This window comes from Canis aureus, chromosome 11 (genome assembly GCF_053574225.1).
Source record: "Canis aureus isolate CA01 chromosome 11, VMU_Caureus_v.1.0, whole genome shotgun sequence".
Classification (NCBI taxonomy): Eukaryota; Metazoa; Chordata; class Mammalia; order Carnivora; family Canidae; genus Canis; species Canis aureus.
The window spans coordinates 11,563,140-11,576,976 of record NC_135621.1 but is presented as its reverse complement, the minus strand read 5'-3'; the positions used below and the strand labels follow the sequence as shown (position 1 = coordinate 11,576,976).

General features: G+C 38.3%; 1 protein-coding gene across 2 annotated transcripts in view; it reads left to right on the top strand.

The window, feature by feature from the left end:
- GRIP1 (glutamate receptor interacting protein 1) overlaps positions 1 to 13,837 on the top strand; it is a 664,081-nt gene that overhangs the window by 88,086 nt on the left and 562,158 nt on the right. The gene's annotated exons all lie outside the window — the stretch shown is intronic.

Genomic DNA, 13,837 nt, shown 5'->3' with positions numbered 1-13,837 from the left:
GCAAATTGCTGGCTGTGGTCACATAATGCTGTATCTCTAACTTGAACATCCCCATCTGTGTTTTCTTTGCTGTAATCGATGTCTTCTGTGTACTGCAAAGATAGAGGCGGGTTTTAAATCTCCCTTGGTGGGAAGCGGTGCTTCCTGCTTGGAGTCTGATTTGAAAATAGATACCCCATTGTGCAAAAACACAGACACCATGAGACTTCCTGGGTAACACCATTAAGTATACCCTTGATAGCAGCAGCCAAGGGCAGTACTGTTTAAGTACTTCATGCACAATAACCTGTAAGTTATTGATGATGCTGACTGATGAGCTGTAGGTATTGAAGCTAATTTGCTACCTATTGGGCTTATAGTTCAGATTTTTGGTGAATTATTTCGAAAGCATAGAAACATCCTCATCAAATCCACATATAGAATAAGGGAGGAATATACAACTTTATGTTGGCTTTTATGATGGAGTTACATTAAAAGAGAAACTTTATTATGATATAATTATTAAAATAATTGCCAACAAATAATTTGCTTTAGTTTTCAAAAACTTATTAGCATATTATTTTTAAAATATTGCTAAGAGTTAAAATTAAACATTATATATTGTCAGTAATGTTATACCTGGCCTTGTCATTAAATATTAATAATAATTTGAGTCTTAAAAATAGTAATAATGCCTTATATTTATATTGCCTTTTATATTGCCTTTACAGAGAAAACAGATCTAGCCATATTTGGAAAAGGAGTAAGTTAGAATTACCTTTGACTCTAAACAATAACAAGACTCAAACAAGGTTTCTTTTTCCTTTGAAACAAAATGTCAAGGGGATGGTATCTCTATGATGCCATGAAGGACCCCGTTCTTTCCCTTTTTCTTTTCTGCCTTTCTTAGTATGTAGTCTTTGTGCTCCTGGTTACAAGACGATGGCTTCAACTTCAGGCATCACATTTACAATCCAAGAAGAAATAAGAGGAAGGGAAAAATGCCAAAAGCTCATGACAGCTGTTTGCCCCTTTTTATCAAGAGCACAGTAGTTTTTCTAGTAGTTCCATTCATTAGACTTCTACGTACATCTCAGAGGTCATATAGTCCCTACCAACCTCAGAGGGATGGTATTATCTATTGTTGCATAACAAATTAGCCTACCTTGGAAGCTGAAACCACAAACATTTATTATCTCCTAGTTTCCATGGCTCAGGACAGAGGCTCAGCCATTAGAATACCATCAATCAAAGTAGATGCTTCCATTATCTTTGAAAAAAATACAATTTTTTGTTTGTTTTTTTAAATAGAATCTTTATCTTTTTTAATTTGTCTGTGGGTTAGTAAAGGTACCTTACTTCAAGGCTAAATTTTTGTCTTTTCTGCTTTTCAACCTTAAATCTAACTTACAGTTTTTATAATAGATACGAACATGATTCTTTAGGTGAAATTCCTTTATATTACTTTCAGTGGATTGAATGATCAATCTATCTAGAATTCAGCATATTATTATGGTAGGGTCAGTTGCCTAATATTATGGTTGTTATATATTTATCTAGTTACTCATTCAACAAATGTATTTTGAGCCCCTGCTTTATGCACAAAACATCAAGGAAATTGTTGTGGGAGAGACAAACAAAGTGTAGTTTTGATGGTAAGCATTTTTTAGTGCAAAAAGGGAAGTAACACATGAACACAGTTACAATAGAAGGTAGGTTCTGATAAACATCATAAGAAGCACTAAATGTTGGGGCGCCTGGGAGATGCAGTCAGTTAAGTATCTGACTCTTGGTTTTGGCTCCGGTCATGATCTCAGGTCATGGGATTGAGCCCCGGTGTGGAGCCTGCTTAAGATTCTCTCTCTCCCTCTTCCTCTGCCCCCCACCCCTCCAAAAAACCTCTCTAATAAATAAATAAAATCTTGAAAAAAAAAATGGGACACTTGGGTGGCTCAGTGGTTGAGCATCTGCCTCAGCTCAGGGTGTGATCCTGGGTCCAGGGATCAAGCTCCATTTTGGGCTCCCTGCAGGGAGCCTGCTTCTCCCTCTGCCTGAGTCTCTGCCTCTGTGTGTCTCTCATGAATAAATAAATAAAATCTTTTAAAACAGGGAGCGTTAAAGGTTAAAGGTTAAAGGTTAAGGGGATTTAAAGAGAGGAAGGGACCATTTCCAGTTTGTGGATTTGGGAAAACCACTCTAGTGTATGGCCAACTTCTGATGAGGCATTATGTACATTCAGCATTGGAAAGGAAGACTTGCTGACATTATTACCTTCTCTGCTTAAGTGCTTGGATGACATAAATAGGAGTTTTGTTTACTCTAATTCAATTGGAATGAAGGCCTTTTAAATCAAAATACTTAACCTCTTTGCCCTAGGAAAAGTAGGAAACTGCACATTTGCAGGAAGGACTCAGCTCTGCTATGCATAGGTCCTTTATGCAGCCTCCTGGTAATTTGGCCAATGCCCAAAATGGAATCATGGATAACAAGGCAGAAAGAATGGAGAAAGACAAAAGGCACTGAGTAGAAACAGTAACCTGGAAAAGCTAAGTGGTCCAAACTTCATCTAGTGTGAATTTGTAATGGGGACAAGTTGCAAGCTGGTCTCTGCTCTGGAGTCAGACAGACTGCTAGGGTGTCAAACTGTGTTTGTGCTGCCTTCTAATTGTGCGACCTTGAGCAAGTGCATTGCTTTTTGCCTCAGTTTTCTCCTTTATGTAAGAAGGATAACACTGTTATCATTTCATAGGGCTGTACTAATTAAATGAGGGAATACATATGAATTCTCAGAGGAGTGCCTGGCCCTTGGTAGACACTCAATATACAGTGGCTATTTGAAGAATGGTGAATTTCTGGAATGCCAGTCACTCACGTTGAAATGTAAGTATAAAATGGCTTTGCAAAAGCAAATGCATTAACTTTTCAGTATTTCATCTCATCTTGGAGAACTCAAGAGTTGAGGAAATTTAGTGCATGATAGTAGATTGTGACTATTCTAGTTGGAATCTAGAGTCTTATGAAAGAAGGGACATTATATGTTTTTTTTTTTTAAGAGTTATTTATTTATTTGAGAGAAAGAGTGCAGGGGGTGAGGAGGGGCAGAGGTAGAGGGTGAGGGAGAGAGAGAGTCCTAAGCAGACTTCACGCTGAACTCAGAGCCTAAGGTGGGCCCTCAACCTCGTGACCCTGAGACCGTGACCCTGAGGTTGTGACCTGAGCTGAAACCAAGAGTTGGATGCTTAACTGACTGTGCCACCCCGACGCCCCAAGAAAAGGGGCTAACGGGGATCCCTGGGTGGCACAGCGGTTTGGCGCCTGCCTTTGGCCCAGGGCGCGATCCTGGAGACCCGGGATCGAATCCCACATTGGACTCCCGGTGCATGGAGCCTGCTTCTCCCTCTGCCTGTGTCTCTGCCTCTCTCTCTCTCTCTGTGACTATCATAAATAAAAATTAAAAAAAAAAAAAAAAAGAAAGAAAAGGGGCTAACGTTACAGAAGCCTGGCTGGTGCTGTACCTAACATGCTCATCATCGTGTCCCATCAGCTCCCAGGACTGCCACAGCCAAGCACTACAACCTGGGTGACTTAAAACAACGTAAGTGTATTCTCTTAGAGTTCTGGGGACTAGAATTTCAAAATTAACATGACAGCAAGGCCTCTGCCTCTGAGATTCTGGGTAGGATCCTTTCTTGCCTCTCTCTAGCTTCTGATGTCCGGTGATCAGAAGCTGTTCCTTGGCTTGCACCAAATCACCGTATTCTCTGTCTCTGCGGTTACCTGGCCATCTCTCCGTGGGTCTCACATGGATTTTCCTGTATAAGTCATATCGGGGTAGAGCTTACCCTTATGACTTCATTCGAACTTGATTTACACCTGCAGAGACCCTGTTTCCCAATGAGGTCGTATTCCCATTCATAGGGACAGGCACATATCTTTTTGGACACAATTCAGCCCGTAACACAGTATCTCTCAAAGTTGAGATGTGGAGCCCTAGAACACAGTGGGAGACGTTTTTGTGAGCTCATGAAGACAGGAGCTGTAGAGCTCTGACTAACTTTTTAGTGCTGCCCCAGTACAGGCTCATGCCACATAAACCAGGTTAGCAAGTCTCTTTCACTCCTGGGTCTGCTTATTGAGTTTCTTTCCACCTTCCCAAAAATGTTTGAATTCATAAAAAAGCAAAAGTAATTCCAGAATTATCTAGTAGTGATGCAAGATGACATATTTTTCTTTTGTTCTCCCCCCCCCCTTTTTTTTTAATAGTGAAGGAGCTTTGTGGCTTTGGGGTTTTGTGTGAATCTTCAAGTAGTGTAATGGGGATCAAAATGTTTAGGATTTATTGCTGTTTAGGGAGGGCAGTGCATTTTCTATTTAATTCCTTGGGAAGAGTCACACATGGGATCACAGTGGGTTTCGTAAATCATATATCCTGGGGCAGCAACCCAGATGGCATAAAGCTACTGACCTAGCACAGAATAGTGGAAGCATGCTGCCGAAGGCATAGAGCTTGGCCGGCTTCTGTGGGCTGAGCTGTGGCCATGTCACGGTCTACCACTTTGCCATTTGTCCCCGTGGATCCTGAAAGCTGCAGATAAAATTTTCAAAGGCTTAGCTGCCTGTAATTTAAGAATGAACTTGGTTAGAAGTCAAATCAAGTTAAAGAAAATGAAAATGTCATTGCACAAGAGAAAAATGAGCAATCTGGTGGAGATGCAGTATTTTAAAAATAGAGGTTTTTGTTTTCCTTTTTTTGTTTATTTTTTATCTTAGCTTTTAAGGCAAATACTTTTTGGCTTTAATCTAGTAACGTTTAATGGTTGGGGAAAAATAGAAAACAGCTGGTCTGAGACAGATGAAAGAAAGGAATGCTGAAGTGTGATGCATGGAGCGCAGAAGCCCTTACAGAAGCATTGCCTCTTTGGGAAAAATATGACCAGTTTGGGGAAGATTGGAGCTGTTAGCATAATTGCCCAGGATAGAGGCTGATGGGGGACAAGGAGTGGTTGTTTCAAATTGCATAATTAAAAATAGGTAAATCAAAATGATGTGATTTTGATACAGGTGTATGATTCGATCTGCAATTCAGAAGTTTCTACAGTTCATTTCTACAGAATTGCTTTTACTTTTATTTATTTATCCTATAAGATTTTATTTAAATTCAAGTTAATTAATATATGGTATAGTATTTTTTTTTTAACACATTGGTATAGTATTAGTTTCAGGAGTAGAATTCAGTGATTCATCACATAGAATGCTCATCCCAAATGCCCTCCTTAATGCCCATCACCCAATTACCCCATCCCCTGCCCACCTCCCATCCAGCAACCTTCAATTTGTTCTCTACAATCAAGAGGCTCTTATGGTTTGCCTCCCTCTCAATTTTTATCTTATTTTATTTTTCCTTTCCTTCTCTTATGTTCATCTGTTTTGTTTCTTAAATTCCATGTATGAGTGAAAACATACGGTATTTGTCTTTCTCTGACAGACTTACTTCATTTAGCATACTATATTCTAGTTCCATCCGCGTTGTTGCAAATGGCAAGATTTCATTATTTTTGATGGCTGAGTAATATTCCATTGTGTGTGTGTGTGTGTGTGTGTGTGTGTGTGTGAGAGAGAGAGAGAGAGAGAGAGAGAGAGAGAGAGAGAGATACACCACATCTTTTTATCCATTCATCAGTCAATGGACATTTGGGCTCTTTCCACAGTTAGGCTATTGTTGATATTGCTGCTGTAAATATGGAGGTGCATGTGCCCCTTCAAATCCATATTTTTGTATCCTTTGGAAAAATACCTAGTAGTGTAATTGCTGGGTCACAGGGTAGTATAGAATTGCTTTCAAATCAAACTTTCAAAAATTTTAAAGATTTATTTATTTGAAGGGGGGAGGTAGGGGAAAGGGAAAGGGAGAGAATCTCAAGCAGACTCCCCACTGAGCCCAGAGCCTGACAACATGAGGCTCTATCCTACTACCCTGAGATCATGACCTGACTGAAACCAAGTCAGATGTTCAACTGACTGAGCCACCAAGATGCCCCAAATTTTCAAAAATTTTAGAGTATAGGGCTTTATTATTACTTTTTTTAGGGCCATAAAAGGTAGTTACTTTTTTGTATGTATGAATATGTACTTTATCAAAAAATCGTCCTAGTCACTCCTCCCCCCTCCCTCCCCTAGTTGAATCTATTTATTAACTTCTGTTGAGATAGTTTCTGGATTTGGGTTTAAAGTCAAAAACATAAAACTTTATTGAAAAAAGAGCCCCTTGCTGGAAATAACTATAGTGACTAAAGGAAATAATTCTTTAGTTATATATTCAATATATAGTTATAGTTATATATATATGTGTATATAACTCAAGTTATATACACAACTTGAGTATTTGTACTAATATCATTATTTGGAACAATGTAATTAGGAAAATAAGCATGATGCAAAAAAAAAAAACCATATATTGAATAATTCCCATTTATATGAAGTTCAAACATAGGCAAAAGTAATCCATAATTAAAAATAAGAATAGTGATGTACTTTGGGGAGGTATAGTGATGTGGAATGGGCACAATGAGGGCTCCTCAGCTTCTTGGCTCTGTCTCATAATCTGGGGGCTGATGACCTTAGAGTGCTCATCTTGTGAAAATTCATCAAGCTGTATGCTTAATGACTTGTTTACTTTCCTACTACATTTATGTTACACACAGAGTTAAAATGGTATGTTATAGAACTTAATGGACTTCCAGAACTTGCCTTAAGATGATTTTCTCTTGAAGAAATTTAAATTTTGTAGGCTTGCTGATGTATCTTGATGAAAATTTGACCCGATCCTAAGCATAGGAGATTTGGGAATGTTCATGTTTATATTTTGTTTTTTCATAATTGCATCAAAATCGAGGAATCTTTCTCTGGGAGCTGTCCATTGATGTTCCTTGTAATTAGCAACCTGCTTCTCTTTCTGAAATTATATTTCCAATCATCATCTAAGTGTATTCAAAGGCCTCAGTGGGGGTCAGAATTAGCTACAATTTATGTTCAGTTCAAAACATAGAAATTTGTTTCTCAAAGTTCTCATTAGCTCGTGGTTCATAAACCATGAATGTATTTATGTGTGTGTGAGTTTTAGGATTCTGAGGACTGACAAAAAAGAAATAAGAGAATATGGAGAAGGTTTGGAAGAGTTCAAGAGGAGTGAGAGTGAGTGGAAATCATGAAGACATGAATCTTCTGATGTTCATTTAAAAGCATGACAATGGATTATTCTTTTGGCCAGACATGTGATACATCCAGTGAGACATTTGTATTTAATTCCTATTGAGTGAATGAATTTAGCTGTTCAAACTATAGAAGTGGTAGTGATAGTAATGGTGGTGGTGGTGGTGGTGGTGGTGGTAGTTTATGGGTTTTGACTTTCTTTTAAATACTACTCATTTGAAAAGCTTTGGTTGAAGGGGAGAGGGATGTACAGGCTTCCAGTCATAGAATAAATAGGTCATTGGTATGAAAGTTACACCACAGGGAATATAGTCAATGGTATTGTAATGGTGTTGCATGATGACAGATGGTAGCTATGCTTTTGGTGAGCACAGCACAATGTACAGAGTTGTCAAATCACTATGTTGTACATCTGAAACTGATGTAATATTATGTGTCAGCTATACTAAAATTTAAAAAATACTTTGGTTCTGTGCTAGATAAGGGTTATAAAATAGTATATAAAACACTGTAATATGTATCTGCTCATCAAGGTCTTTCCTGCTTATTAAGAACTTATTCTGTAGTTGGAGAAACAAGGCCTTTAGAACTAAAATGTTTAAATGAAATATATGGGCAAGATGAGCGTACATACACACAGTAACAATATTTGACAGTTATCGAGCATTGGGTGCCAGTCAAATCTACTACCTTTCTAGTAGAAAAATGCAGAAAAATTGGACCTGGACCAGGTCATCTATAAGGAAAGATATGCAAATAGGCAACACATATATGGAGATATGTTCAGCGTTACCAGTAGTCAAAGAATTACAGATTAAAATTTCATCTATCAGATGGGCCAAATTTGGAAAGAATAATAACAGCTAATGTTGATGAAATTTTAAGGAAATTGGAGTGTCAATTGCTGTAATCTTTCTAGTGGGAAATTAAGCAGCCTGCATCAGAAATTAAAATGTACAGAATCTATGAGCAAAGGCAGATGTAAGGTTTGTGGAGTCTGGGGGGGGGGGGGCGTGGTATTTTATATTGTATTTTGTTTTGGGGGGGATTCTTTTAAAATAGAACTCTAAAGTTATGAATACAAAACTGGGTATGAAAATACATAGTTTTGATGAGGAAAAAAGAGTAACAATTTTTTCTGAAATTGGTTAATACCATAAACACCATAATCTGCTATGTGGCAAACTTTGAATCAATCTGGCTCTAGAGCTTGGCTCATAACAGCTTTGCTCTGATTGCCTCAGAATGCATCACTATATATGTCTGTTGGCTGCTAAAGACCAAAATGCTTTTGCACCTTTTTGCCACCTCCCCTGCTGGTGCCCTGGCCTAAACCTCTGTCTTGTGTCCCTCAAATCATAGCCTCCCTAATTGGTGTCAGTATTTCACCCTTGAACAGAGTGTACATATTATGTTTATTAACATTTTTAGTAATTAACATCCTGACATTCTTCTGTAATATTTTATCCCTTATATATTTATTATATCCTTTAGATTACTCTTTGATTATTTTTTTCATATGACACTGATTTTGTGACATTTTCTACAAAGGCACAAGAAAGATAATTAAGTTTTTTAACATGGTAGGTGGGAATTTCTTTTTGTTATTAGTAGCTGGGTTTCATAAAACTTGAAAGTTCATACACACACATATTTGCTATTTGTAGTATGGGTACAAGTTTGTTGTGTTTGTAATTGAATGTATTCTATTACTGAATATATTCCAGGCACAGGATTCTTTCCATTTAGTTAGACTAATGAAAGCTAAATTGAATCCTTTGCTTACAATTTTGGACACCTGATGATTGGAAGAATTTGCTACATATTAGCTCTTGGTTCTGTACATTTCAAATCTTGTTAGTCCTCTACTACCAAGCGTGAATTGGAATGATGGGCAGTAGGAATGTTCCTGACCATTTCTAGTCTGGAATAACCGTCACTGTCTTTGGAAGGGACCTCAAGGTCCATATGTAAACTGAAGTAAACTAAAATATAAAGTAAACTAAAATAAAATTTGCCCTTGCTGGGAATTTGGGAATCCAAAAATGTCCATGGCTACTACAGGGTCACTCAATATAAGGGAAAGCCTGATGAAAGGGAAAGTGGAGTGGAAGGCAACAGCAGTCACAACAGATGCAGTTAAAGATCTTATTTTTACAAATTTGACAAAAACATATGGCCATGTGAATATAATTTGAGGACTCTTTCATGTTTTGGAAGAGGCTCTAGCAAATGATGGGCTCTGAAGATTACACTTTATTAGGAACTTAATATGTATGTCTCTGTCTATGACCATTAATTGCACTTTTCAAGAATCTATGCTAATGAAAGTCTGTATTAAGAATCAATAATAAAAAACAATTGTTGAATTATTTATTTTTGTTTTTTTAAATTATATTTATTCATGAGAGAGAGAGAAAGAGAGAGAGAGAGAGAGAGGCAGAGGGAGAAGCAGGCTCCGTGCAGGGAGCCTGATGTGGGACTCGATCCTGGGTCTCCAGGACCATACCTCTCGGGCTGAAGGTGGCGCCAAACCGCTGGGCCTCCGGGGCTGCTCTGTTTTTGTTTTTTTGAGAGAGAGAGCATGAGTGGGGGGAGTAAGGAGGGGCAAAGGGAAAGAGAGAAAATCCTAAACCGACTCTATGTTCAGCATGTAACCCAGTATGGGGCTCAATCTAGTGATCCTAAGATCACCACCTGAGTCAAAAACCAAGAGACAGATGCTTAACAGACTAAGCCACCCAGACATCCCAGTGATTTTTGAGTTCTTAACTATATATGAGACTCTTTGTTAAGGCTTCATTTTGATTTTTATGAGCATTTTGACCACTTTATAATGAAAAATTACATTTCTATGTTTTAAAAATTCCAGAGAATATCAGTATTTAAATGAGGATTTGAATTTAGACAATGTCAGTATTATGATCATTTTTGCTTTACCTTTTCACTCATCCTGTGTATGAACCTGTTGTTTAGATTTATGCACCAACTACTTATTGGATGCAAAACAGCATTCTAGATCTTCAAATCCCTGCCTTCATGAAGCTTATATTCTAGTTGGGGGAGATACATAAATAAGTCAACAAATAAGATGAATAAGTAAAGTCTTGAATACGTTAGATAGTTTTAAGTACTGAAGAAAAACAGTATAGGGCCTCTGGGTAGCTCAGTTGGTTAAGTAGCTGCCTTGGGCTCAGGTCATGATCCCAGGTCCTGGGGTCAAAATGTGTGTCAGGCTCTCTGCTCAGTGGGGAGTCTGCTTCTCTCTCCCTCTGCCCCTCCCCCTGCTTGTCCTTTCTCTCTGGCTCTTTCAAATAAATAAATAAGAATCTTAAAAAAAAGAAAAACAGTATACCAGGTAAGGAAATAAGGAATGTATGTGTGTTGGGAATAAGGGTTGAGATTTAAATGGGTCAGTGCATGGAGAAGGTGACATTTGAGTAAAGACTTGAAGGAATGAGGCATCTTTATGGGTCATAGTAAGGATCTTGGCTTCTTCCTTGAGGGCAATGGGAATAACATGACCTGATTAGTGTTTTGAAAGCATCTCTCTGGCTGCTGGGTTGAAAGTAAAAGAGGTCAAGGGCAGAGTAGGGAGATGGGATCTGATGGGGGGTCATGGAGATATGGTCCAGGGAAGCAGTATTGTAGGTGTTGAGATGAAGCCAGATTCTGTGGTCTTTCATAGTAAAATAATCATCTGAGTGGGAGATTCTAAGGTAGTCACAGCACGGTTCTTAAGAGCCAACTCCAGACTCCGTTGGTCAGACTGACTCCAAGTTCTGCTACTCATGATGATTTAGAGGGACTTTTGTTCATGTCTCATGGTTATTTCTTTCTTTAGAACTGGGAAGACAAAAATAGATGTTCTAAAGTTTGTGCAGAAAGATGTAATTACAAGAAGATAGATTCAAATCTTGCATGCCTTGTAGTCAATTGTTGTTTTAAAAAAACTAACCTACAGGTATGGCGTAATGTCGGGATGGGGTATTCTTTTTCGTTTGTTTAAAATTTTTATATTGTAGCCACTGCAGTTGCTTGTTTAATGTTTAAATAAGAGAGGAAAAGAAGACAAAAAAGAATGCCCTCAAACCCTGGAATCTAGGAAAACTCTAGACGTGAATATTCAATATGCCATAGGGTCTTCTTACATAATTCTGATGCCTAGATTAAGTCAGGATGATAGTGAAGAGAAGCCCCAGCTGTCCAAATAGATGAAGTACTCTTCCTTGATACATACCCTGGGAAAAGGCAATATGCTATCTATAAGATTAGTTTAGAGTTATGTTATACCAGGTCTTTTATTGAATGGCATTGTAATGAATTGCCATTTAAGGTAACAGGATGGTGTTTCCTGGAGTTCTTTGAAAGCAGGATAAACACTGGCAGACTTGTGATGTTTTGATTTTGGTCAATAGAGGTCAGATTACTTGACAGACTGTAGGCCCTTTGATTTAGTAATATGAATTCATACAGAGTTCAAAAATCTTTTAAAAACATGCTCTTCTAATCTGGAGGCAGCAAGATCTGAACCCAGGGAATTGCAGATGTCTTCAGCAGACTGCAAGAAGTGTTTGAAGTGCATTTTCCCTTTTTTTTTTTTTTTAAAGTTGTCATGTCAGTCTGAAAAATAAATAAATAAAATAAGTATCCCAAGACTCTGAATAAGCTAGAGAGTTTTTTGGTGGTGGTGGTGGTGTTAAAGCATGCCTTAAAAAAGTACTTCCAACCATAGTTCTCCTGAAAATAACATAGTTTTACATGACATATAGATTTATAAAAATTACATTACATTACTGTGTTTATAGAAGAAGAATGATGCTTTTTTTTTTTTTTTGGAAAGAAATTGAAACAACTTTTGGGTGAAAATACATAGGTGGTGGTGAAATAGAAATAAGAGTGGGCTCTGGGGGTCCTAAGGTCGGCTTTCACTCAGCCTCTTAATAGTTATGTGATGTTTCAGAGCTAATTTTAAGGCTACTATTGTGTCTCATTTTCTTTTATCTTCCCCTCTCACTGTAGTGCCCTTTTGGGGGTCAGGGATTCCTTTGAGACTCTGAGGGCAGCCATGGAAGTCTCCCATCAAAAATGCACATACACCCATAGCAGATTTACATGTAAATTCAGGGGGTGTTTCTAGAAACCATCTGTGGACCTCAACTGAGTGTGAGTGAATTAGAATGTGCCAGTAAGAACATGGGGCTACAAAATATGCCATGTGAGCAATGGTTAGAGCATCACAGTGTGATTAACTAGAAAAGAAAAGCTTAGGAGACAGGCCAACAATGAGCTATCACACATATTTGAGGAGCTGTCATGTGGAAGGAATATATTTATTCCGGCTGCTTTACAGCGAGGCAGTCCAATACTGTAGCCATTGGCCACATGTGGCGATTTAAATTAAATTAAAATAAGGCAAAAACTAAATAAAAAATTAAATAATATAAACATTTCTTTCTTTTTTTTAAAGATTGTATTTATTTATTCATGAGAAACACAGCGAGAGAGGCAGAGACACAGGCAGAGGGAGAAGCAAGCTCCTTGTGGGAAACCTGATGTAGAACTCGATCCCAGGGCCCCGGGATCATGACCTGAGCCAAAGGCAGATGCTCAACCACTGAGCCACCCAGGTGCCCAAAAATTTCGATTCTCTAGTCATAGCAGCCATATTTCAAGTGAGCAGTGGCTGCATGTGGGTAGTGGGTATAGAATCGAGCAGTGCAGAAACAGAATATTTCAGCATTGCAGAAAGATGTGTTGGTGTGTTGGGCAGAGCTGCTCTCATTTTAAACTTTAAACCGAGTGGATTATGGAAAGACAGATTTCAACTCGTCATGAACAAAAGCATTCTATCAACTTAACTGTCCAGGGCTGGTTCTGTTGAGCTGGCTGCCTCAAGAGAACAGTGAGCTTCCTGTCATTTGGTGGATTCATCCAGAGACTAGATTGCTACTTATCTGGAGTGATGTCGAAGAGATTCCCTCTCAGAATCTTAGGGTGTTTAGATGGGAAGATGACTCACTGATTGAACTTTTTTTTTTTAACTAAAGACGAAGAAAAGGACTCAGAAGTGATTTTTGCCCACGGACCTACAGCTAGATGGCAGAGGCTAGGTATCTTCATGAGTCCCAGTACAGTGCTTGTTTTCAATCCACTCATGGTCTGATGTTGTTGTAACAAGGTCCTCTTATTGGATCCTGTTGAACAACACATTTCTGATTTGGGTGTTAGCCTACTTTTTTGCTATTCTTTCATACTACTCTGCAACAAAAGCTGTGCTGCAGCCAAGCTGTAATGGAACATGCTATTGTGTTGTATTGGCTGTGCTGGAACATGTTCTCCTCATTACTGATTTCAGGTCTTTGCCATTGCTATGCCTTTTATCAAAGTGACATTTCTTCACAACCTTAATTCTATTCATGTTCTGACTTCTACACAAGCCCCAGAATACTTCAACTCACACCATTCCATTTCTTTCCTCAAATATAGAGGCTTTTTATGACTATTACATTTTGTTTTGTCACCCTGATTAGCTTCTTAAAGGCTGAGGTTACTATTTTTGTGTGTACATACTTTTCCTGTCTAACCAGAATGTAAGGTCTCTGAGAGCTGGGACCATAGCTTTCTGCTATCACATATCCCTACATGG